General features: G+C 43.1%; 1 long non-coding RNA gene across 1 annotated transcript in view; it reads left to right on the forward strand.

Annotated features, from left to right (window-relative positions):
* Positions 1-21,537, forward strand: part of LOC132392821 (uncharacterized) — a 33,211-nt gene extending 11,674 nt beyond the window's left edge. Inside the window, exon 3 of the long non-coding RNA XR_009511667.1 lies at positions 18,368-21,537. This is a non-coding gene — a long non-coding RNA (uncharacterized LOC132392821). The remainder of the gene's footprint in view (positions 1-18,367) is intronic.
* Positions 21,538-22,999: the final 1,462 nt, after the last annotated feature.

Consider the following 22,999-nt stretch of genomic DNA (forward strand, 5'->3'; position numbering starts at 1 on the left):
CTATATGGTTCAAAGGTTCATTTTATTGTCAACGTATGCATGTGCAATACAGCTCTGGTATTTGTCTTCTCCAGATAGCCATGAAGTACCCTAACCCATACATCAACATCCCCCCTCACAAAAAGAAACAAAACTCACAAAACCCTCACCCTCCCCGAAGGAAAACAAATTTCCTCCGCAGAAATAAACAGTAATGAAAGTATCAACACCCCCCAGGAAAAAGGCGATGACAATAGCAACAAATCTCCCACCACCCCACACACAGAAAAACAGCATCACAAGCCCCGAACCCCTCCCTCGCAGAAAAAACAGCGACAATAACAATACCCCACCCCACCCCCACACTTGCAAAAAAGAACAGTGACGGTAGCAACAAAACCCCTGACCCCCCCCCCCACCCCCACACACAAAGAACTAATGTATCACACACCTGCCAATTGGCCACAAGAAAGAAAACGCAGAAAGAAACAAAGGAGACAAATATAAAGTACAGTCCAATTGCGTAAACCTCAGAACATGATTCAGAACTCTCGCCCCGCTGGGAGCGATCGCTGACCCCCTCCACATTCACCTAGAAGGCCTCTGTTGGGAGCGATCGCTGACCATCTGACTTCTGTCGGGAGTGATCGCTGGATGTCCGGCCTCCATTGGGAGCAATGCCATTGCAATCCCGCAAGTCAGAGTCCAGATGAAGGATTTCAACCCAAAACGTCGTCCATCCATTTCCCTCCACAGGTGTTGCCTGAGTTCCTCCAGTATTTTGTTTTTTTTTTGACTCCAGACGCCAGCCCCTTGTGCCTCTGCTGCAATAGTATCTTGCTGGATCAAAAGTGAATGAGCACTACACATTCAGGTCACTTATGGGGCAGATAATGACTTCAAGCTGACAGCTACCGTTTTCCCCTGGGGGCATGCTGAATATTCCTAATGTGAAGGGCACTCACCAGCGGTTCCAGAAATGACTTTTAATAGAGAAACAGCGGAGGTGGTAAACAGCAGGTTCAAGAGGTTACAAGAGGCATCATTTAGACACTTGAACTTCTAACCTTAATGCACCAGCAGAGGGCAGCCAGCCATTTGAGTAGCCCTGTAGGCATGCCGCATCTAATCATCAAAACCCTTATGCTCAAATATGTAATGAGTACATTAAAAACGAACCGCTAATGCGGGAATGTAAATGAGTTGAAAATTCCATGTTGACAATGGTATTGGTTTATTACTGTCACGTGGACTAGGATACAGTGTACCAACATCAGGATTTCAGTCCTGATGAAGGGTCTCGGCCTGAAACATCGACAGTTTATTCCCCTCCACCAATCAACTGACAAGGTTAATTTATTATCAAAGCAAAGTATGGGTGTTGGGGTGGAGATACGTCTCCAACAAAGGAGGTGTAATCCACTCGTTTCCTCTGCAGGTCACCCTTGAGCAAGGTGTAGCACCTGCTTAATGCCCCCCCCCCCCGAATCAGGGTCACGTGAAGCCATGGGAGCTGGTGGTGGATGGTTGTATGAACAGCTGGAGCACAAATCCTGATTATGCGACCATTGGTGCCAAGAGTACACTGGACAACAAAGATTTTGCTTCCTGAATACCTTTAGGTGTACCTTATGAATTTTGGGCTACTGATCATGAAAATCACCATGAAATTTCCCTATCACCCACCATTTTTTAAAATAAACTTATGTTTATTATTTCAATTCATAATTCAAGTCAATTAAAATGTTGCCTGCAATGTGAGCTGGAAAGTCTCCTACCTTGTCCAGGCATGCTTAGGCAGCACTGCTACTGCATGGCAGGACAGGTTTTAGTAATAGTTATTGGGTCCAGGACTGTAAGGATGGAATTTGCTGTCACCAGGCACAAAAATTTCTGTGAAGGATTTTGATATTTGAGACAGATGCTTCCCAGAATAACTGATGCAAAGATTAAGGAAAGCATTTTTGTTGGTCCACAAATCAAACAGGTCATCAATGACAGGCAATTTGAAGAATTTCTAGTGAGACTGGAGAAAATCACATGGAGGTATTCAAGGAAGTTGTTGAAATTTTTCTCGGCATCTACAGAGCACTGAACTACATGCAGCTGGTTGAAATACGTATTGATAATGGCTGGGGTCACCAGTCTTGTAAAGACACACTGCCCAGAAGGCCGCAATGGCAAACCACTTCTGTAGAAAACTCGCCAAGAATAATGGTCTTGGATAGATCATGATCACCCACATCATACAACACGACACATAATGATGATGTATGGCCTGTCAGAATAAAAGGTAAAGATAACAAGTGTAGGGAACTTTGGTTTTCAAGACACATTGAGGCCCTGGTTAAGAGCGAAAAGGAGGTGCATAGCATGTATGGGCAAGTAGGAACAAATGAGGTGTTATGGAGTACAAGAAATGCAAGAGAACACAAGAAAAAAAATCAAGAATGCTAAAAGAAGGCTTGAAGTTGCTCTAGCAGACAGGGTGAATCGTAAGGGGTTCTACAGAAATGTTAACAGCTAAAGGATTGCAGGGAACAAAATTGGTCCTTGGAAGAGCAGAACGTTAATCCAAGTGTGGTGCCAAAACAGAGGGGCGCAGGATTTTAAATGCATTCTTTGCATCTGTATTTACTCTGGAGACAAATACAGAGTCTATAGAAGTGAGGCAAAGTGGCTTCAACTTCCTGGACCCTGTACAGATTACTGAGGAGGAGATATTTGCTACCCTGGGGCAAATCAGGGTGGATAAATCCCCAGGGTCTGACAAGGTGTTCCCTCAGACCCTACAGGAGGCAATTGCTGGGGCCCTAACAGAGACAGTTAAAATATCCTTAGTGAACAGAGAGGTACAGAGGATTAGAGGATAGCCGATGTTGTTCCATTGTTTAAAAAAGGCTCTAAACAGAAACCAGGAAGATATGGGCCAGTAAGTCTGACATCAACTGTGGGAAAGTTATTGGAAGATATGCTAAGAGCCTGGATATATAAGAATTTGGATAGACGCAGACTGATTAATGATGGTCAGCACAGCTTCATGCGTAGTGGGTCATGTCTAACCAATTTTACAGAGTTTTTTGAGGAAGTTACCAGGAAAGCAGATGAAGGCAAGGCAGTTTGATGTTGTCTACATGGACTTCAGTAAGACATTTGACAGTGTCCTGCATGGGAGGCTGGTCACAAAGGTTCAGTTGCTCAACATTTAGGATAAGGTAGTAAATTGGATTAGATATTGGTTTTGTGGGAGAAGCCAGCGAGTGGTAGTGGAGGGTTGCCCCTCTGACTGGAGGCCTGTGACTAGTGGTGTACCACGGTGCTGGGACCTTTGTTGTTTGTCATCTATATCAATGGACAGAATGACAATGCGATTAGCTGGATCGGCAAATTTGTAGATGACACCAAGACTGGGGGTGTAGTGGACAGTGAGGAAGGCTATCATAGCTTGTAGAGGGATCTACATCAACTGGAAAAATGGGCTGAAAAATGACGATGGAATTTAATGCAGACAAATGTGAGATTTTGCAATTCAGTAGACCCAACCAGGGTAGGTCTTACACAGTGAGCCGTAGGGCACTGAGAAGTGTGGCAGAACAAAGGGACCTGGGAATACAAATATTTAATGAAAGTGTACTCACAGGTTGGTAGGGTCATAAAGAAAGCTTTTGGCATACTGGCCTTTAAAAATCAATGTTTTGGGTATAGGAGATGAGATGTTGAATATGTATAAGATGCTGGGACGCCCTGATATGAAGAACTGTGTGGTTTTGGTCACCTACTTACAGGAACACTGTAAACAAGGTTGAAAGAGGCAGAGGAATTTTACAAGGAAGTTGCTGGGTCTGGAGGACCTGAGTTATAAGGAAAGATTGAATAGGTTAGGACTGTAGTCTTTAGAACATAGAAGACTGAGAGGAGATTTGATAGAGGTATCCAAAATTATAAGGGATATAAATAGGGTAAATGCAAGTAGGCTTTTTCCATTGAGGTTGGGTTAAGGGTGAAGGGTGAGAAGTTTAAGGGAAACATGAGGGGAAACTTCTATGGCCTCTCTAGATCTTCACTGGGTATATATCTTTGACCCCCCCCCCCAAATGTAGTGTCAATAGACAATAGACAGTAGTGCAAGAGTAGGCCATTCGGCCCTTCTAGCCAGCACCACCATTCACTGTGATCATGGCTGATCATACACAATCCTGCCTTTTCCCCATATCCCTTGACCCTGTAAGAGCTCTATCTAACTCTCTCTTGAATGCATCCAGAGACTTGGCCTCTCCTGCCTTCTGGGGCACATATCCACCACTCTCTGGGTGAAAAAGTTTTTCCGCATCTCTGTTCTAAACGGCCTACTGTTTATTCTTAAACTGTGGCCTGTATTTCTGGACTCACCCATCAGCGGGAACATGCTTCCTGCCTCCAGTGTGCCCAATCCCTTAATAATCTTATATGTTTCAATCAGATCCCCTCTCATCCTTCTAAATTCCAGTGTATACAAGCCCAGTCGCTCCAATCTTTCAACATATGACAGTCCCGCCATTCCGGGAATTAACCTTGTGAACCTACGCTGCACTCCCTCAATAGCAAGAATGTCCTTCCTCAAATTTGGAGACCAAAACTGCACACACTACTCCAGGTGGGGTCTCACCAGGGCCCTGTACAGCTGCAGAAGGACCTCTTTACTCCTATACTCAATTCCTCTTGTTATAAAAGCCAACATGCCATTAGCTTTCTTCACTGCCTGCTGTACCTGCATGCTTGTTTTCATGGACTGATGTACAACACTCAATGTCAACGCTCCTTCACTACATAAGCTACATGAGAATTAACCCTCTAAGCCTTCTTGAGAGCCACCTGGAATGAACAGTAAAGGCTAGCCTTTCCTCACATTGAGATCAAAAATACATCATCTAAATCAAACAGCTGTTGACTACTTAAGTTCTGTGGAACTTAGAACAAAGCTCTATATAGAATGACTTGCTGGCCTCTCCGCCTGCCCTTATTGCATTATCCCAACTAATTCCACTGTCCATCCAAATGACACAGTCTAATTCATTCAGTATTTTCGATTCTTTCATCAAATGTCCTGAAGAGGAGTGCTGCAAAAAAAATGAATGAAGTACAGCTTCCTATGCCCGTGCTTCTCAACTGTAACATATCCATCTGGTACTCTTCCTCTGAACCTAATCCAGATGTTCTAACTCACCCATCCCCTACACCAAATCTAAGAAACCAAAGCTCAGAAACTCGTCTCCTTCGACTCTTTACTGAGTGTGCTGTCACCGCATCAGAATCAGGTTTTTAATCACTGACATCCATCATGAAAACTGTTATTTTGCATCCACAGAACAGTATAAGACATGAAAATGTCTGTGTTACAATAATTAATAATAAGTAGGTTGGCGACAGGCCGAATTGAGGCAGTGGAGTCCACACCCCAGAGCATATCGAAGTGACTGAATGTGAGGTTTGAACACCGATTTAGGTGCTGGGCCAGATTGAAAAGGTTAGGGTTGTCGGGAGCTCGAGGCGAGGGGCAGGTCAGTTCAGCACACTGCTCCGCTCTGCGCTGAACTATGGGACCATGGACGGACTCTCATTGTGGACTTCGGAACACTGTTAGCTTGCAGGATTGGTTTTTTTTCTCTGCACATCGGGCGTTTGACATTTTTTTTTAACGAGTTCTTGTGGGCTGCCTGTTAGGAAGTGAATCTCAAGACTATGATATATGCATACTTTAATAATAAATAGATTCTGAACTTTGAAAAGAGAAATAATGAGGTAGTGTTCACGAGCCATTCAGAAATCTGATGACAGAGGGGAAGAAGCTGACCCTAAAATGATGAGTAAGCCTCATCAGACTCTTGTACCTCCTTCCTGATGGTAGTACTAGGAAGATGGCATGCCCATCAGGTTCCCAGCACACTGCCAGGCCCACCATTGAGGCCTGGTGAGGATTCGCCCTTTTAATGGGAGGTCTGGCATTTGTATCATGTCTATGACATTTCATTAGGATAAGTTTCAGAATCAGGACAATTTATTGTAAATATTTAAATAATACCTAACAATATCCCTGTAATACTCGTATCTGATGCTTTATTGTCCTGTTGGTCATTCCAACTTCATTTCTTGTATAATATTGGGCATGATTCCTCAAGGCAGCTGCACACTTGGATACCTTTCAAAGATATTTACTGTTTCAAAGTTGTTAACATACTTTGGGAAGTTGCACGTGCTTTATGCAGAACAAATACATGTTGTGTTATAAATTACAATGCATATTATCCATACTAAACATATCTGCCAGCTCGGAGTTTGTTGTATTTACCTCTACTTTTCCTGCAGTTGTAACAAGACCGAAGTTCAAAGTACATCTATTATCAAAGTATGTATAAATTACATAACCTTGAGATTCGTCAGAAGATCCTGAGCTGTTGGCATGGTTGCAGACATGTCCTCGTTTGTATTACCAGTGTAAAGTGTAGTCGTACAGTTCCAACACCCACTCATAACCAGTTAATAATAATCTTCCAATTGCAAAACCACAATGTCTTTCTCCAGCTAAGACTCCCCCAGGACTCCACATGGTAAAGAGATGAATGCCAAACTGATTCGTACTAACTTGCACAAGAGCTCAATCCCATATTTGCTCAGACTCACAGTAATTTGTATTTGCTAAATATGACCTTTGGTGCACATTCTGAAAGACTTGGCATTTGCATCAAATTATGAACACGAGATTCTGCAAATGCTGGAAATTCAGTGTAACGCACACACAAAATGCCAGAAGAACTCAGCAGGTCAGGCAGCATCTATGAAGAGAAATAAAGACCCAACATTAGGACTGGAAGAAGAAGCTAGAATACAATATCACAGATATATATTGTGAAATGTGTTGTTTGCAGCAGCAGTACATTACAATGAATAGTAGTAAAAAACCTATTAATTGCAATAAGGTGTATATATATATACATATATATATATACATATATATATATATATATATATACAATTTAATTAAATTAAATAAATAGCACAAATGGAGCAAAAAAGAGGGAAAAAGACATAGTGAGGTAGTGTACATAGGTTCATTGTCCATTCAGAAATCTGATGACAGAGGCGAAGAAGCTGTTGAGTGTGTGTCTGCAGGCAGCTGTACCTCCTCCTTAATAGTTGCAATGAGAAGAGGGCTTGTTCTGAGTGATATGTGAACCTATGTGGCTGGGAGGGCAGGGCAAGGGGGTTTGGGGATGAAGTGAGGAGCTGGGAGATGATAGGTAGAAAAATAAAGGGCTGAGGAAGAAGGAATCTTATAAGAAAGGAGAGTACCATGGGAGAAAGGCAAGGAGGCAGGACACCAGAGGGAGGTGATAGCAATGAAGAAGAGGAGGGGTAAGAATGGGGAATGGAAAAAGAGAGGAGCGGTGGGGGTAGAAGCTACCTGAAGTCAAAGAAGTTGAGGTCCATGCTGTCCGGTTGGAGGATTCAGAATTACTGTTCCAGCTTTCACAGATTGGATGGTATAAGTGGCTTTACAAGTGTTCCAGCAATGGAAGATTACATTGATTTGTGGCTTAGGTGTCAGGCAAGTGATATGAATTATAAGGCAAGAAACTAAGTGAAATTGCTGGAAATTATCCACAACCTAAACAACACACACGCAGAGAGAAAGAGTTAACCTTTCATCAGGAATGGAGTTTTGCAATCAAAAGATTATTATTAATGGCAGGTGAGGCTGTTTATGAGTAGACTTTGGAACTTTACCATCTAGATCAGTTAGATAAATGAGACTTGGGGGAACTAAGAGTCCAGCTAGTGAGGTCACATGTGATCATTAAGTAGGGACCTACACGAGGTACCAAATGCCCTAACCCTGCTCCTTAGCTCTTTAATGTATGAATATTAGAGTAACCACTGCAATTTACAGATTTGCATATTTTATGAGCCGAGTTTTCTAACCTCTTTGGTGCGCAATCTTTTCTACACTGCCAGAAATAGTAATGAACAGAAGCTGCAGGCCTGAGAGCTTTGGTGACGAGAAGAATGAAAATACTTCGTTACTGGTTTGGAACATGTTTGCAGTCATTTCGCGTTTGGATCACTCCATTCAGAAATCAGATCAGGGCACCTCCAGGCCCAAATCAACTCTGCACAATTCAATGTCAGTCACGGAATGGATGTAAACATTTGCTGCAAGGTGCTTCTTGGACAGAAAACTGAGCTACATTGATCTGAGGAGTACCCACCCATTGGGAACATCCTCTGATCAGCTGTTTATTTTCAGCTGGGAGACTCACAGAGCACACGCACAATGTTGGACATGGGCACTGCCTGGCACTTCGGTGGCATCACTGTTACTTGCCATGTTACCAACCCATGCCCACATCTTGCTGCATACATACATGGGATGGTCCATTTACTGGTGAATGGACAAGTGAAATTGAACCCAGTAGCTAGTTGTCACCCTCCTTGGACAGCATTGAATATTGCAAAAGTGGGAAGGCGCTTGAACTAGCTGTGAGCTGTGCACAAACGTAAAAGCCCAGATCCATCCCTCAGCCTTTGTGCTTCCATTAGCCATGATGTTATTCTCAGGTCATGTGACTTTGCATCCCAACTGTGAAGACACAATCATGGTTTCCAGAATATCTGATATGTCCTTTCCATCAAAGAAAAGGGTTTCTCTTGTTCTACTATTAACATTGCCCTCCCCTCTATCTCCTCCATTTCCTGGACATCTACCCTCACCCTATCTTCCCAGCAAAATAACAAGGGTACAGTTCCCATTGTCCACACCTACCATCCCATGAGCTTCCGCAATTATTCGGCACAATTTCTGCCGTCTTCTATGTGACCCTGCCACGAAATGCATCATTCTTTTCCCTTGCTCTCTATTTTCCACAGAGATTGCTTTCTACATAACTTTCTTGCCCACTCAGCACTCCCCACTGTTCTCACTGTGCAACACCTGCCCCTTGATCTCCTTCTTCACCACTATTCAGGACCCCAAACAGTCCTTCCAGGTGAGGCAACACTTCACCTGCAAGTCTGTGGGGATTGTCTGCTGTATCCATAGCTCCCAGTGTGGCCTCCTCTACACAACATAGATCGGGAGACTGCTTTGTCAAGCAATTTCGCTCCACCCGCTACAACAGTCAGTATTTCCTGGCGGCCACCCATTTTAATTCATATTCCCATTCACATTCCAAAATGTCGGTCCATAACCTCCTTTTGTAAAATGATGGGGGCAGCCTCAAGTTTGAGGAGCAGCACCTCATATCCTGTCTGTGTAGCCTCCAACCTGATCGCATCAACAGTGATTTCTCTAACTTATAGTAATTTCTCCACCACCCCCTTCTCTCTTTTTTCATGCCACATTCTAGATCTCCTCTTGACAATTTCTCTTTTCCTCACCTGCCCCTATCACTTCCTCCCGATGCCCCTTTTCCTTCCCTTTCTCTCATGGTCCACTCTCATCTCCTGTCAGATTCCTTATTCTTCAGCCTTTACCTTCTCCACCTATCTCCTCCCAGCTTAAAACCATATAACAATTTCAGCACAGAAACAGGCCATCTCAGCCCTTCTAGTCCATGCTGAACGCTTACTCTCACCTAGTCCCACCTACCTGCACTCAGCCCATAACCCAACATTCCTTTCCTGTCCATATCCTTATTCAATTTTTTTTAAGTGACAGTATCGAACCTGCTCTACCACTTCTACTGGAAGCTCATTCCACACAGCTACCACTCTCTGAGTAAAGAAGTTCCCCCTCGTGTTACCCCTGAACTTTTGCCCCTTAACTCTCAACTCACATCCTCTTGTTTGAATCTCCCCTACTCTCAGTGGAAAAAGCCTATCCACGTCAACTCTATCTATTCCCCTCATAATTTTAAATACCTCTATCAAGTCCCCTCTCAACCTTATACGCTCCAAAGAATAAAGACCTAACTTGTTCAACTTTTCTCTGTAACTTAGGTGCTGAAACCCAGGTAACATTCTAGTAAATCTCCTCTGTACTCTCTCTATTTTGTTAACATCTTTCCTATAATTCGGTGACCAGAACTGTACACAATACTCCAAATTTGGCCTCACCAATGCCTTGTACACTTTTAACATTACATCCCAACTCCTATACTCAATGCTCTGATTTATAAAGGCCAGCATACAAAAGCTTTCTTCAGTACCTTATCCACATGAGATTCCACCTTCAGGGAATGATACACCATTATTCCTAGATCTCTCTGTTCTACTGCATTCTACAATGCCCCACCATTTACCATGTATGCCCTATTTTGATTAGTCCTACCAAAATGTAACACCTCACACTTCTGAAGCTTCTCACTTCATTTCCCCCCTCCCTCACCCAACCACCTTCGCCCTCACCTGGTTTACCTTCCAGCTTGTACCACATCTACTCCACCCCTCTCCCCACCCACCCACCATCTCATTCTGGTTTCCTTTCCAGTCCTGAAGAAGGGTCCTGGCCTGAAACACCAACTGCTTATTCCCTTCCGCTGATGCTGCCTAACATGCTGAGCTCCCACAGCATTTTGTGTTTGTTCCATATTTTGATAATGTTCATTGTATCCACTTCATTGTGTGTTATTGTGCAAGAGAAACTTCCCGGCCAGAAAGCAAACCAAGATTTTGCTGACCTGTTGCAGAGGACTGCAGTAATGTACAGAAAATGATTGCTTTTGAGTAATGTCATTGCAGTCAGCTGCAAATTTCAGGCTGCGCTAAGTGTCTGGACTGGCTCATGACAGAAATAATAATAAATTGCCAATTCCTGGCTGATTAGGGACCCAGGACAGGGTAGTTTCAGGTCTGTTCTGGTTCTACAGCTCAGATAGCCTGTCCTGTGCAGTCGGATGGGAAGAACTGTACAAATTAGCAGCCTGTAGCCTCGAGCATTGATTTCTGTTCCATAACTCTCCTGCTACAAAGGCTTTGTTAATGGCCCTGTTAACAGAAATGTATTAGTGTCTGGCATTGAGCTATCATTTAAAGCAATAAAGCCACCATCAGCATTTCATCTCAAACCTATTCATTAACTGGCTGAGTTAATTAGCTGCAAAAACATAAATAACAATTTAATTAAAAGAAACACGGGACTGCCATAATCATCAAATCATATTAGCTGGACTAACAGTAGCTTCCAATTAGTGGTAATAGACTCTTTTGGGCTGTATTACTGGAAGAAAGATCACATCTGTATTGAAGTGGCATTCATGCTAATGTCCCCATGTCCTACAAATCTGAGGATCTTTTTTACAGGCCATTTACCTAAACAGGAAATCAGTGGCAGGAATTGGTGCACGGACTCTTGAGTTTAGAAGGGGGAGGTTGCATTCCAGATAAGTGTGTTGCAGTGCCAGGTCACGCTGCTCATCTGCCTGAAGTGAAAGGGATCTCGTCAGTTGTCTATTTAGCCCATCAAGCATGTTCTGTCCTCCGTGTGGTAGAGTCATAGTTCAAGTTCAATTGTCATTATACCATACATGAATGCCATGAATACAGCCAAGATGCAAAATACTGTACCAACAGCACAAGCCACAATCAAAGATTCAAAGTACATTTATTGTCAAAGTCTATCTGCATGTACACAACCCTGAAGTTCATCTTCCCCATAGACAGCCACAAAACAATGAAAACCGTGGAACCCATTCAAAACCACACATGTGCACCATAAGAAAACAAATCATGCAAACAGCAACAAACGAAGAGTGAAAAATACAGAATATAAAACACAACATCAAAAGTGTCCAGGCATACTTGGTTCAGCTCAGTGTTCTGACCTGCAGACTGGAAGTCGCCCAAAGTGGCATCAAAAAAAAGGGAGCAAACAAAAATCAAAAACACATCAAAACATGAACTACAGAGTCGAAGCCACAAACCATGTTAATTAAACCTTGCTCGAGACCCCGGAATCAGGCATATCCTCTGACATCATCAAGGGAGAGAGAGAGACCATTTGAATGCAGGGACCTTCCTCCAGGAGAAGCAAGCGAGAGAGAGAGAGACTCATACACTGACACCTTCATCCAGCAGCAGTGAGTGAGAGGTTGGTGCCCAGCACTGAACACACGTTCACCCTCCACGCTCACCTGGATTATTTTGATTTTTCTCGGCACTTTGGTCGGTGAGATTGTCAAGAAATGGAGTTGATCAAGGGCCCGTGGCCCATCTCTGGGCTTTTTGGCCTCAAGGCAGCCAGCTTCACTCAGAGACAGCAAAGTGCCAGATCGCTCAATCGGCCTGATAACACAGCACCGGAATAGAGATCACAGGCTCCAGCAGTAGCAGAACCAGACTTGAAAGAAGTCATTTTGTGAACCGTACAGAGGATGTCGCCCTTGGTCACGTTGTTCACGAGCTCCATCCTCTTCAGGATATAAGGTACAAAGCACATGTAAGGGAGCAGTAATGTACAGTCACACAGAAAAAAACATATAGGCGGAGTCCCCGAGTCCATGAATGTTGCAGCAGTCTGCAGATGAACACGATATGGACATAGCACTCCAGTCAAGCACACCGACTCCAATGCCTCAGGCCCTCCTGTGTGGCTGCAAGCAGGTGACACCAGCTGGAGGCCTAGACCCCACTATGACCAAGGCCGCACAGCTTCCCTGCCCTTCACCAATAAACCAGTGAATTGGCCTTGCAGCATTCCACATTAGCAATATCCAATAGGGTCTTGCGATCGCAAGAAAAGTGACTAAAACCGTCATTTACTGTTAGACTGCCTTCACACACTAACTCCCCCAACATCTTTCTGACACAGAAAGCAGCTCGATCCACACCAAGCCCAGCTCCTTCAGGTTCACTGCCAACAAGCAACTTGCTGATGGGGTAGACCTGCAGTACTTTTAAGTTCTTAATATCCAGCAGGTTCTTGCAATTGTAAAAAATATATTTAAAGAAGGCAGCTACACCTTTCATTGGCCCCTATAGAAGCCACTGTGTACCAGAAAAATAAAGGTTTTTTATTTAGTGTTATACAGCACAATTCAGCCCTTTGGCCCAACCCATCCATACTAACCTGAGCTAGTCCCATTTGCCAATGTTTGGCCTGTATGCCTCTGTCATTCCTATCCATGTCCAATTGTCTTTTAAATGTTGTAACTGTATCTTCCACCACTTTGTGTGCCAGCTCGTTCAATTTACCAAGTTAAGGTGAGAGGAGAAGGATTCAAAGTAGACCTGGAGAGAAAGTTTTCACTTTGACTCTTTCCCCTCCCACCTTAAACCTATGCCTCCATGCTTTGGACCCCACCCCCCCCTCCCTGGGGAAAAGACTATGATGATTCACCTTACCTGTGTTCTTCATGATTCCATGTTTATCTGTAAAGTCGGCATGCCTACACTGCAGGGGATAAAACCCCAACCTATCCAATCTCCTTACAACTCAAGCCTTCCAGTGCCAATAACATCCAGTTGAATCATTTCTGCATCCTATTCAGCTTAATGACATCATTCCTATATTTAGGCAACCAAAACTTTGTTCTGTACTCCAGCTATGGTCTCAACAATGCCTAAAGATGTAACAAGGTGTCCCAACTATTATATTCCAAGCCCTGACCAGTTAGGGTAAGAGTGCTGAGGAGCCGTGAAGAAGGGTCGATAGATGGTGCCTGACCTGCTCTGTTCCTCCAGCATTTTATGTGTCTTGTTTAGATGTCCAGCATCTGCAAACTTTTCTCTTGTTTATGAAAACATGTAAAATGCCTTCTTTACCATACTACCTATAGATATCAGCACATTCAGAAACCAATGTACCTGCACCCCTAGATCTCTCTGTTTTATTAAAAAAAGTTCAAAGGTTAATTTTATTGTCCAAGTATGCATGTACAATACAACTCTGATATTTGTCTTCTCCAGATAGCCTTAAATACAGAAAGACCATGGGTGAGGATGAAAGAAAAGACATCAACTCCCCCCAAGTGGCACGACAAAGAAAAGAAACAAAACTCACAGACCTCAAAATCCCACCCCCTCCGTAACAAAAAACAGCCACAATAACTATCCTCAACTCCCTCACCCACAGAAAAATACAGGGACAGTAGCACCAAACCCCAACCCCCCCCTTACATAAAAGTTAACACCCTCCAATTGTCCACAAGAAAGAAAGCACCAAAAAACTGAAGGAAACCAATATATTAAATCCAGTCCAATAACCACATAAATCTCAGAATATCGGAGACATTTTTCAATTGTGTACAAGGAGAGCAGCCACATGAACTCACTCCTTCTGTAAAGAGTGACCTCCACTCGGGTCTGAACACAGCTAATCTGTGGCTGAATACACCAATCCAGCTGCTGACCATCTCCTTTGGGAGCCATCGCTGACCCCTCCGGATTCACCTTGATGCTTCATTCTTCCTCGCCACTTCGAGATGGAGTCATTCATAACCCCAAGCCTTGTCTCTGGTCTTTTCCATGAGTAAGCTTGAGTTCTCGGTCCTTTTTGCACCCCTGCCCCCGCCCCAAGTTTAATCTCCATGAGGCAGCTGTCTGGATACAGCATAGTGCTAGATCCTTCGATCAAGTTCCAAGCCACAGACTCCAACAATTTCTGTAACACAGAAAGACAAAAGAACAAGCAGAAGGCCTAGAAAAAGTGAAATAATTGGAGAGATTTGCTGTCTGGAAGATGTCACCTGAGGAATTGTTGTTCACTGGTGCCAATATTCAATATACAATTGACGTGAATCTCTGCCTCACCTGGATACTGGTGAGGGAAGAGGTGTTACAACTCCTACAGCTGCAGGGCAAAATGCATGGGGAGGAGGAGGGATGAGTGAACCAAGGAGCAGCAGAGGGGTAGTTCTGTGGAAAGGAGATAAGGATGGGGAGAAGATGTGGTTGGTGGTGGATGTTTCAAAGAATGATGTGCTGGGAGCGTAAGGAATGAGAAATCTTATTTTCTTCTTCCTCAAAGTTAGCAGCCCAGTAAACCTGCCCACACTGCTGGTAACAAGGTAGCCATCTTGTGCACAGCTAGGGCAGTTCTGAATAGAGAGAGAAACCTGGCCTCATTGGAAAGCCGATCTCATGTTGATCTCCTTAGACCCACTGGAGAAGCATTTAGGACACTGGTATAATGTCCTGTTGGAACTACAGCCCTGAGTATGAACCACGGCCTCAGCGTGATGAATCGAACTTGACAGTGTGCTGACTGAATAAGAGATGATCCATTGTTGCTGACCCAGCAGAGAGGACAGGCACTGACCCAAAGCAGTAATCTGGGAGAGCACACGAATAAACTGTCAAAGTCAAGGAAAATGAAAATCTAGAGCTCTATTATAAGCAACCCCAAATTTGATGTAACCCCATCTTGAGCAATTAAGTCGAGGATCATAACACCAGTGCTTGGTTTGGCCACAGTGACAGACTGGCTGGATTTGATATTGAAAGTTCGAAGTAAATTTATTGTCAAGCTATATATGTGTATGTATACTAACTTGAGATTCAGTCTCTTATAGGCATTTACAGAAAAAAATAGAATATATGAAAAATTATATATAAACAAAGACTGACAAACAGCCAATGTGCAGAAGAAGACAAATAGTGCAAATAAAAATTATATTGAGATAGGTTGTTGTTAACAGTCCTTCAAAGTGAGTCTGTAGTTGTTGAATTAGTTCAGAGTTGTGTTGAGTGAAGTCATCCCTGTCAGTTCAGGAGACTGATGGTAGTGAGGCAAGAACTTTACCAGAACCTGATGGTGTGGGACCTAAGGCATCTATACCCCCTGGATAATGGATGCTGATTTCTTGTGGCAGAGCTCACTGATGAGACAGGTTGTGTGAGAGTATGTGTCACTTTCTGAAGTCTTTTCCATTCTTGAGCATTGGTGTTTCCATACCAGACCATGATGCAACTACCCAGGATACTCTCCACTGTGTATCTATGGAAGTTTGTCAAAGTTTTTGGTAGCATGCCAAACCAATAGATACATTTAATGTCAGAGAAATGTATACAATATACACCTTGACTTTCTTTTTCTTTGCAAACATCCACAAAAACCAGAGGAGTGCCCCAAAGAATGAATGACAGTTAAGTGTTGGAACCCCAAAGCTTTCTCCAAATGCCCCCCATGCATAAGCAGCAGCAAAGTGACGACCCCACCTCCCCACCAGCAAAAATGCATCGGCACCCTCCACTGAGCACTCGAGCATGCAGCAAAGCATCAGTAAAGACACAGACTTGCAGTACCCCCAAAGACTACTCATTCACCAGGTAGTTCGACATACCACAGGCTCTCTCTCTCTCTAAGAAGGGATAAAAGAGGTGTCTCTGTTTCACAGCAAGAATGGAGACATAACAAAACAACTTGCTGATCTATGATGTTAAAAGTCTTTGCGTTGCTTTTTCTGAGCTCTGTGTCCAAAGAGCTTGGGTCTCTGGGCAAACAGCCAGCAGGCTGCTTTCAATCTTCCATGTACTCCCATGACACATCAGGCGGTGGCACTGACCTCAAATCCGCCCGCCTCCGGAGCCACGAAAATCCGGCACCCTGAAGGTGCGCTGATCTTCCAGGCCGCATCCTCGGCGTATCAAAAAACGGCCGGTCATGAAGCCCTGAGAGTGGGTCCCATTTCCGCAAAGAACTGAAGTCAGCGTGTAACTCCAGGTCAGGGTCTTCAAAACAACCCCGAAAAGGAAAAAAAAGAGATATTAAGGATAGAATTAGAGCTGCTTCCAAAGATACAAGCAACTGAGTCATTGTTAGGCTCCATCATTCTAAATTCCTCCCTCCTTTCGATGCAAATGTCTAAGAAAGTAGCAACACCATCATGCCATCTTTGTGGGGGCAGAAACATGCTGATTCTAGAAGAAACTCCTCTCCAGATCTGATCTATTGAGGTCTGGCTCATGGACATCCAACTTCTTCCTCCTGTAGTCAATAATCACCTCTTTGGCTTTGCTGGCATTCAGCGAGAGGTTGTAGTTGTGACAGCCCTTGACCAGATTTTCAGTGTCCAATTTGTCACCACCCTTGATTCAGCCAACAACAGTGGTTTTGGCAGCAAACTTCCATATGCATTGGAGCTGTACTTAGCCACGAAATCATGGATACAAAGTGGGTAAAGCAGGAACTAGCACACAGTCTGTGGTACACCTGCGCTGATAGTGAGTGTTAAGGAGATGTTGTTGCCAGTCTGTCCTAAATGAGCCTGTCAGTGAGGAAATCGAGGATCCGGTTTTGCAGGGAGGTATAGAGGCTCAGGTCTTGGAGCTCAATGATAGATAGTCAATGTCAGAGTGGGTCGCTCACCTTCTGCTTTCTACCTACAACCACCAAGTCACAGCTGACACTTCAGATAACTGTCCACTTAATGGAATCAAATCCCAATAGGATTTTAAGGGCTTGAGTGATGCCTTGAGGCTTACATGCCGGCTTTTTGTTGAGCAATAACACTCTAAGTACGTTCAGAACCAGTGAGGTGCTCTTCCTCTGGGCGAATGCAAAGCTTCATTAATTCCCTGTCCTGAGAACTGTATTTAATAATACCAAAGCAAATTAAGGCTGGTTATTATGGTTATAGGATGAATACTTGGATAACAGGAGTGTTGAGTAGCAGTTCCCAAACTTTTTAATGCAATGTAGCTTTACCATTAACTGAGGGGTCCATGGACCCCAGGTTGGGAGCCCATGGTGTACAGAGATGTGGGCCAAGCACTGGCAAGTAGGACTAGCTTGGTGAGCATCATGATTAGTATAGACAAGCTGGGCTAGAAGGGCCTGTTTCTGTGCTATATGACCCTCTGACACTAAGGTCTTCTGCTTAATTGCTCAGGCTGGGGTTATTTTGACTTTGGGGAGAAGTTCATTATATGAAACTTGGGATTCTCATTTCTCTTGACTTCTGCCTTAACAGTTTAAGCAAGTACACATTTATGCGCTATTCCACGCCACACCAAGTTGCAGTTCTGTTCCCTTGAAAGGGGACCAGCGGGGAAGTGGATGGGGAGAGTTTAAACCAAGTGCATGTGGGTGGATGAGCACAGAATTGCAATTTCTGTCAATGAAAACCAAGGAAAAACTGCAGATGATTGAAACGTGAAATGAAAGAAAATGCTGGAGACAGTCAGCAGGTAAGACAGCATCTGTGGAGAGAAAATCAACTAACATTTCAGGTCATTTCAACTTCACTAAAGGGTTTCAGACCTGAAACATTAACTCTTTCTCTCCACAGACGCTGACTGAGCTACTGAGATTTTGAACTACTTCATTGGACTGCTGTAATAACAAAATTTTTATGGATGACATGCAAAACAAGGTTTTACAAGTACTTTGATAAGTGTGACAATAATAAATCATTTTAATGATTTATATGACAGTAAGCTGAACCTGACTTGCTAAATGGTCCATTTTGTCTTTCAGCCTGAAAAACCGACTATGAGATTCAAGAGCAAATCTGTGAATGGAGCCCCACTTCAAGCAGTTCTACGCTCCGAACTGGACAGTCACGTTCTACATCCTGCAGAAATGGGCACTTCCCACATTTGAACGTTTTGCTTTCCAAAACAAGAGGCAACCTGCGGTGATGCCTATCACTCACACTGTCCAGAGGAAGCACATCCAATTGGCTGTTCCATCAGTGAGTGCTTCGAAGGCAAAATAAAAATGGTTTCCCCCATCCCAGTCATCACAGGAACACAGCTGTGATGACTCCTTTTAGCTGGTATTTTGCCCCAGACCAGGGGATTTCAAAATAAGGCTATATTCCTGCAAAACAAAAAGATCTAAAGCTATTTCTGGAAGTTTGAAATTAATTGAAGGAAGAATTTGCATTTATATATAATCCATCACAATATAACAAGTCCCAAAACATCTTGTATCTAATAAGTACTTTTGAAGTGTAATCATTTTTGGAAACGTAGTGATCAATTTGGGCCCACAAGCAGGAGAATTGGTCTCATTCTATCGTGAGCTATTTTACATTTCAACCGAAAGGAACACAGGAGAGTCTGTTTTAATCCAAATGATAGGACCTCCAGTCGTGCAACATTTACGTCATTGAGATGTCAGCCTCAATTACATGCTTAAGCTCTGAAGCAGAGCTTGAACCCAGGGGAGTGCAATGAAGAAACCGATGATTCAGTAGGTTGGAATCCTGTTTATCTGTCAGTGAGACTAGGATTGCAATTTGGTTGAGTCATCCAGTAGGAAATCTCCTACTTGAATGTCCAAACAGTTCAAAGTGAATTTTCCTTGCCTTTACAAATCCAAAACTTTAAAAAAAAACCTCTTCTTGAAGGTTTTCAGAGGGAGGAAACAGTGCACTTAACACTCTATGGTCACTTTTAAACAAATTGTTACTGCTGTGAGGTAATTATAACCTTTTGACTAGCCCTTAAACTCAGGACACTGGAAAGTAATCACATTAAAGTGGGTAGTCAACCTTGTGACAATAATTGGTGATGCCAACAGATCACATGTTTTACCGAGTCTTGTCATGCAACACCAGCACTGCAGAGTACCTGTTTAATTTATAGCACTGACTGCAGATACAACTCAACCGAAATCTTACAAGAATTGAAGCAAGGTAGACTTTTCTAAACTGCCTCGCCAAGGAAGTGAAAAACTTAGTGGCAAGTTTTATTTTTCCTTCTACTGACATGCTCACTGTTAACTGAGTGGTTGCACCAGGGAGCTTGCAGTCAGCTGACAGACGGACTCTCGCTCAGCTGACTGGGGATATTCAAACAGCTTGCCTCAGTGCGAGGTAATTAGAGAGGACGCAAGCTGGCAAATCAAAGCTCCACTATATGTCCACAGCAGCAATGATCTTTGGCCTCAGCATTTACATTTTTGATGAACCCACAGGTTTTTGTTTGATGGAACGACAGGTTGCAATGTGCCGGCTAGTTAAGTAATTCCATAAAGCTACAACAATCCCCACTGGCTTCAGAAAACTGCAAAATCACTTCAAAGGGCAAGTTTGAAGTTAGGATATAACTTTATAAGCAAAAAAAAAACAAACTGTTGGAAGAACATTGGGTTGAGCAGCAAAGGAATTGCCGACGTTTCAGCTCGAGACCCTACATCAGATCCCGCATAACTTTGTCAACTTGAAATCTACAATATATTTGAATGATTGAAATTTATGTGTGTTGTTGCAATTTCCTGTTGAAAGTAGTTTTGCATTTATTTCACAAAATAAAATGGTGTAATACACTTTAATTCCCAGCAGCAAAAGACTTTATTCTAGCCACATTTTTAAAGACTGCAAATCTACAACATTTTAGAATAAAACAATATAGTCAGTTTAAAATGTTTGTTCAAACATTTGTTGTGATATAGACACTGAAGTCCTGATTGACTCTGACAAATGAGTATACAATACTGAGTATGTAAAGGAGGTGACAGGGGTACCATTGGGTGCCGGGTTGCCCAAACTGTCTGGACATGAGGCAGAAAGCTAGAAGGAGCCCTGAGGGAAGGGAGTGCAGTCCAAGTGAACATTATCAACTCCATACTATGCAGAGGAGAAGTGAAGGACAGACACTCTACCTTCTCCAATGGAAGTACGTATTCACAGTAAAAAAAGATTAGAAACTGGACAAAGTCAATTACTGTAGCAAAATGTGGCCTAAGACCTCAAGGTATAAGAACAGAATTAGGCCGCTTGGTCCTTCAGTATATTCAATCAATCATGGCTGATTTCTTTCCCCCCAAACCCATTCTCTTGCCTTCTCCTCATAACCCTTAACTTCCTTACCTATCAAGTACCAACCAATCTCTGCTTTACTTACACCCAGTGACTTCTCCTCCACAGCCGTCTGTGGTGATGAATCCACAGATTCACCACCCTCCAGCTGAAGAAATTCCACCTTATCTCTGTTTTTATTCTGGGGGTGTGCCCTTGGATTCTAGACTCTGTTATTAATTCAATATTCAGGTTAGAGATAGAGCACGGTAAAAGGTCCTGGCCCAATTCATCCGTGCTGCCCAATTACGCCCATATGACCAATTAACCTAATAACCTGTACGTCTTTGGAATGTGGGGGGAAACAAAAAGTACCCGGAGAAAAGACACACAGTCACAGAGGGAAAGTACAAACTCAGCGGCGGGAATCAAATCTCGGTCACTGGCACTGTAAGGCAATGCGCTACCACTACACTACCGTTCCGTGGCTGGAAACATCCTCTCCATATCCACTCTATCTAGACCATGCAGCGTGTTCACGTTGAACCCAAATTTGGGACAGGAGATCTAGCAGAAACTTTTTCATGGGAGCAATGTCATGAGTCCATCAGTGAGTCTGTACAACGGTAATGTCCCCTCTTTCGGGGGACTTCCACGAGCCCCTGTAAAACGACTGCTTCTCTGCTGATGGTGGGGAAAGACGTTGGAGAACGTGTAGGTTGGTTCTTTGCGGAAAATGGTTTATGTTCTTCTGCCTGTGTATTCACAACAAAGTGCTCAAATATTATAAATAAGTTGTATTTATTCACTTGATGAATTCTACCTTTCCTGTGTGCAATAAAACTTTGACTAAGCAAGCTGTGTGGAGCTTTATTGGAATAAAAGAGAATTCTATGCTGTGTTAAGCAACTTTTTATAATCTTACTTTGCAGGAACAGCAGAGATAAAAGTAGAGTATCCAATATTAAGCTGGATTTATCTGATCTCAACAGGTTAAGCTCAATCACCATTTGTACAGGAACCCTCTTTTATCCAGTGCTACAGGGTCAAAGAAGTCTTGCTTCCACTTCTGATCTCTGGGTTTGGAAGCAACTAATGAGCCAAATTTGGCGAGTGTGCACCGTGCCACAGGTGGGGGTCAAGGAATCTGCACACTCATTTATTGAGTGGGTTTCTGTGTGTTCCCGGTGAAGAAGTGGCAACAACATCTTTTTGAATTCTATTCTGTTCTCTCGAGTAAAAGGATCAACACAGTACCATATGGCGCAGGTACAGCCACTCAAGTCCATCACATCTATTTATAACACAGTGCCAAAGTTTCTGCCAGTCCCCTCCTTTCCCTGCATATCAGAATCAAGTTTAATATCACCAGCATTTGTCATGAAATTTGTTGTCTGTTTCTTCATGTTCAATGCAATATATAATAATCAGGAAAAATATCAAACACAGGAAATATATATATATATATATTTAATAGTTAAATATGTAGTGAAAAATAGAAATAAAAAAAGTAGTGCAGTTGTGTTCATGGGTTCAATGACCATTGAGAAATCAGCTGGCGGGGGGGGGGGGGGGGCGGAAGAAGCTGTTCCTGAATATGATTATGTGCCTTCAGGCTTCTGTGCTTCCATCCTGATGGTAGCAATGAGAGGGAAGCACGCCCTGGGAGGTGGGGTCCTTAATGATAGATGCCGACTTTTTGAGGCATCTCTTCTTGAAGATATCCAAGACACTACAGAGGCTAGAGCCCATGACGGAGATGACTAAGTGAAAGATACTCTGCAGCTTATTTTGATCCTGTGCAGTAGCCCACCCCTACCCATACCAGACAGTTCTCTTCACTTCTTTCTCCTCAGTTACTCTCAGTACTATCTGACTCATTTAATTATGGTAAATTGCCACCCTTTTTTAATGAGGCATCTTATTATTCTTTTATTGAAAAAAAGTAAAGACCCAACAGAGTGTTCCTCATACAGGCTGATTTCTTTGCTTAATGTTGATGTTAAAATCTTGGCCAAAGTTTTGGCTTATAGATTAGAAATTGTTATTCCCTCTATTATTTCTGATGATCAAGCTGGTTTTATTAAAAACCGTCTTCCTTTTTTAAGGAATTTATTTAAGATTTTATATTCACCTTCAACTGGGATTCCTGAATGTGTTATTTCCCTCGATGTGGAGAAAGCATTTGATCGTATAGAGTGGAACTACCTTTTTGCAGTTTTAGAAAAGTTTGACTTCGGTCAAAGTTTTATCTCTTGGATCAAATTGCTGTATCTGTGTCCTACTGCCTCTGTTTTGACTAATTTTCAGAAATCCCAGTTATTTAACCTCAAACGTGGCACCCGTTAAGGATGCCCTTTAAG

The sequence above is a fragment of the Hypanus sabinus genome, chromosome 1 (assembly GCF_030144855.1).
Source record: "Hypanus sabinus isolate sHypSab1 chromosome 1, sHypSab1.hap1, whole genome shotgun sequence".
Classification (NCBI taxonomy): Eukaryota; Metazoa; Chordata; class Chondrichthyes; order Myliobatiformes; family Dasyatidae; genus Hypanus; species Hypanus sabinus.